General features: G+C 34.6%; 1 long non-coding RNA gene across 1 annotated transcript; it reads right to left on the bottom strand.

The window, feature by feature from the left end:
• Positions 1-3,206: 3,206 nt before the first annotated feature.
• Positions 3,207-4,011, bottom strand: LOC146949567 (uncharacterized). The gene is made up of 2 exons (XR_015025424.1): positions 3,845-4,011; positions 3,207-3,755 (listed from the first exon to the last, which is right to left on the bottom strand). It is a non-coding gene; the product is annotated as an uncharacterized LOC146949567 (long non-coding RNA).
• Between the last annotated feature and the right edge of the window lie 474 nt (positions 4,012-4,485).

The raw sequence follows: 4,485 nt of genomic DNA, 5'->3' as shown, positions 1-4,485 counted from the left end.
CGACTTTGCTAAAAGAAGTAAGCAAGAATGTTTATTGTTTAAGGTTGATTTTGAAAATAAGAGTATGATTGCGTTAATTGGAATTACTTGAGATATATGCTACCGGGGATGGGGTTTGGCAATATGTGGATTTCTTGGATGGAAATTTGTATCTTCAATAGCTCCACGTCGGTATTTGAACCGTCATAATATTCCTAGAGGCTTAGAAGCCCTCCAAAAAGGCTCTTAGACCTCCAGAAGGGCTTTAAGGCCTCTAAAAGGGGCTCAAGCGCCCTCATGAAAAGCCCCTAAAACCTTGGCGCGCCCGCCTTAAGGCACCGCCCTTCCTAGCTTCTAGAAACCTCTGGATGCCGCCTAAAATACAAGAATACCCCTGTTGCTTGGGAACCAAGCAACCAGGGACGGATCCAGAAATATTGTTAAATGGGGGCAAAATTTTATACTAATTTTTTTTCTTCTGAAATCATATACTATAATAATTTACATTAAAAAATATACTAATACATAAGTGATATTACTATCACTAAAAAAGGCGAGACTACAAAAATTATATCATTTTATATCCACTTTCATACTGTTGCATGTTAATTTCTTTAAAAAAAAAAGTATTTAGTAATATTTTGTGGGGGCAAAACTTGTTTTTAATGGTAAAAAAGCAAAATTACTTAACAAAATTATGTACAAGTAATAGAGCATGTGGGGTCAAGTGCCCCCAATTACATGCACTTGTATCCGTGCCTGCAAGCAACCAAAACCCAAGCCCATAGCAGACTATAAATACCACTCTTGAGAGCTTTCTCAAGGCATCTAATCATCAGTCTAAACCCTAGCTTACGATTCTAAACCCTAGAGTCCTTACCGTACTTTTTGCAAGTACAGTATTAGTTAATGGACGTCCCACGAAAGATTTTCAGGTGAATAGAGGGTTACTACAGGGATATCCGCTGTCTCTTTTCTTATTTTTGATTGCTGCGAAAGGATTTAATGGTTTGATGAGGAAGGCAGTGAAATCTAGTTCTTTTAATGGTTTTACGGTAAATAGCGACATCCAGTTTGAGATATTGCAGTTTGTTGATGATACTATCATTGTTGGTGAAGAATCTTTGGCCAATTTATGGTGGATCAAAGATATATTACGAGGTTTCAAACTTGTATATGGCCTTCGAGTAAATTTTCATAAAAGCAAAGTTTACGAAATCCATGTAAGTCATAATATTTTGCAAGCGGCTTCAACTTTCTTAAGGTGCAATGTTGGTCTGCTTCCATATAGGTGCTAATCCTAGAAGGTGTTCAATATGGAAACTAGTGACAGAGAATTTAAAAAAGTGGTCATCGTCGTGGAAGAATCGTCATCTATCTGTTGGTTGGAGAGTTACTTTGTTAAATGCAACTCTTAGTAGTATTCCACTTTATTTCCTATCCTTCTTCATATCTCCAAAGATTACACAAGAAATTGTGAAAATTCAAAGGAATTTCTTGTGGGATGGTGTGAAGGAAGAAAGAAAAATTCCATCGATAAAATGGGTCGATGTATGCAAAAGAAAGGTGGAGGGAGGATTGGGTGTGAATTGTATTGAAAAGTTTAATGTGTCATTATTATGTATATGGAAATGGCGTATTCTAAATAACCAACCACTATTTAATACAAAAAACTAACAATGACAGGCGATACAATACAGTACGTGGAAGGTTGGATTCATTATGTTGATGGGACTTGCTATCAATAAATAGACTGGAAACAATGTTTCAAGATTGTTTTGTGAAGAATGAGGGATTCTCAATGGGTTAATGGTGACAAGCTGTTGTTCTGGAAACACAAATGGTACAATGATGTTATGTTTTATGCGCGATTTCCCACTTTGTTTGCACAAGTATGTGAGCAGAATGCACACATTGTGGACTATGGTGAATGTGAGTTAAATGTCTGGGGATGGAATATGGAAGTTAGATGTTGAGTTGTTGTCTACCAAAGCAACATTGAAGACAATACATTGATGGAACTATTACCAGATTATGTATTTGACAGAAACGTGCAAGACAAGTTTGTGCCGATTCTTAATCGATTGCAAGGCTCTAGTACAAAAGCATGTCTTTGAAGACATTTTTTGCTGAATTTCACGAATGAAAACATTAATTAAATGTTGCGCATTAAATGGTTTAGTCGCGTACACACAAAAAAAAAAAAAAACCTATGATTAGACTGTTTTTCTAAATTATATTTCTCATTTCCTAAAAAATGGTTATATTTCTCATATAAAGGAAAGCCTGATATTATAAGGTAATAGTTATTAAATGACAAATAGTGGGTGTTTGGCCCAAAAAAACATCGATATAATGCAATAAATAGAAATTAAGTTTAATAGAAGAGATTACATTCTTACGAAATGGCTTATATAGTTTTAAACTCTATATGCAAGAGGATATGCAAGAGGTATCAAGAACTTAAAAAGAAGGCTCAATAACATTTTTTATCCTCTATTTTATCATTTTCACGAAAAATATTCCCCTTTTTCTATCCTCTCAATTATCATATTTGTTACAATTTTAGCCATAATTCAGATTTTGACCCGAAACATAATGATATATTGTCTAAAAAAATGTTAAGTTTTGATCCCAAAAGTTGTATTTTCTATTCAAAATAAAAAACAGACAATAAATCACTACTTTAAGGGCCATAAAAAATCAAACAATAAATCACTACTTTTGACCCGAAACATAATGATATACTCCCTCCGGTCACATTTATAAGCAAAAAACAACTTTTTAAGTACATTGAATAACTGACGTATCTAACATATAAATGTGACCGGATACATTAATTATTCAATGAACCTAAAAAAGTGTTTTTTGCTTATAAATGTGACCGGAGGGAGTATTGTCTAAAAAATGTTAAGTTTTGATCCCAAAAGTTGTATTTTCTATTCAAAATAAAAAACAGCCAATAAATCACTACTTTAAGGGCCATAAAAAATCAAACAATAAATCACTACTTTAAGGGCCAAAAATCACCATCTTTTAAGCAAAAGAATGAGGTTAGACCAAAATTATCACGAAAGTGGTGATAAAGGGGTTGAAAAAGTGCAATAAAGTCTTAAAAAGTACCTCAAGTTAAAAGAACCTATAAAAAAGGGATTGATAGTAATTTTTTTTAAAGGTCTTGCTAACAAGTGCCTTTAGGGCATTTCACTTATTAAGGATTAAAAAAATGGAAACAGTTGATAACTTTTATGTAAAAAAAAGTTACTTTTTGATGTTTTAATGTGTTGAATACATAAATTCCAAGACAAGTTTCCATTTAAATCTATATAATCGATTAAAAGTAGTTGGAATGGAAGAAGAAGAACCAGAACAAGAGTTAATTGACTTGATGCCAATGCCCCATGAATTGAAGTTGTAGGGGATGAATAAAAAACATGCCTACTCCTAATAGATGACTTTCTCCGCACAACAGAAAATAGCCACCACATAAGAAATAGCCACAGAGAAATGTAAGATTCCCAAATAGCATCCGGATGCGGAAGTCACGACTGTAGAGCCGAATTCTTTTGTAACGGAGGTCATTTATTAGGACAAAGAAGAAGATGCAACTTGTCCCAAAGCAAATGGATGGACAAAGTGAAAATACCATAAATTTCCTGGGGAAATCATGTCGGAAAATACCATAAATTCCGATTATGAAAGCTGATATTAGTGTCACAGTCCTCAAAACGATGCCTACCCTCATCAAACTCTCAAAGTAATCGACGTAAGAAGCCCTAGAACAAAGCAAAATCATATATATAAACAATGTTAATATGGGAAGCAACATATGCGTAAAGAAATTAAAGGCGAAAAACAAACTTACACATCGTGAGGGTTATCGACCGGAGCTGACTCTATAGTATGCTTCTGTTCAACTTCAATAACCAGCGCTTCTGTCGAAGGTGCATGCGTCCCACGGCTTGTTCCTGCAGCGTTGCCAGAGGATTGTTGCGATGAAGACATTGTGCGTGATGGAAAGGGTTACGATAGAGAGATGGTTTGGGTGAGGAAGATAATTGGATCTTCCGTGTGGTTTTAAATAAAGAAAAGCATGGGGCCAGATCTCATGTATATTGTAACTAGGGATGTCAATGGGTACCCATGGGTACGGATAGTATGATATCTGTGCCCGTCCCGTTGGATAAATATGATACCCGTGCCCGCCCCGTACCCTCGTGGGTACCCACTGTGCAAGTACCCGTGGGTATTGAGGTATTCATGGGTACCCATGGATTTTTGATATTTTTTTTGTACAAACAATAAATTTTTCTTAGTTACCAAAAAACTTCAACTTTTAAACATTCATACATAATTCATTCAAAATTTCATAAATCGTACATAATCCATAGGAAATTCATGATTTTTACATAATTCATATGATATGTTTTATGATGTGAATGAAGTAGAAACGTGAACTTAATAAGATGAATTAAAAAGATTGAAAATAAAAATAGGTTGTTAACG

Source organism: Medicago sativa, chromosome 2, assembly GCF_051527215.1.
Source record: "Medicago sativa cultivar Bolivia chromosome 2, Bolivia_mono, whole genome shotgun sequence".
Classification (NCBI taxonomy): domain Eukaryota; kingdom Viridiplantae; phylum Streptophyta; class Magnoliopsida; order Fabales; family Fabaceae; genus Medicago; species Medicago sativa.
This window is presented reverse-complemented; position numbering and strand designations above follow the sequence as displayed.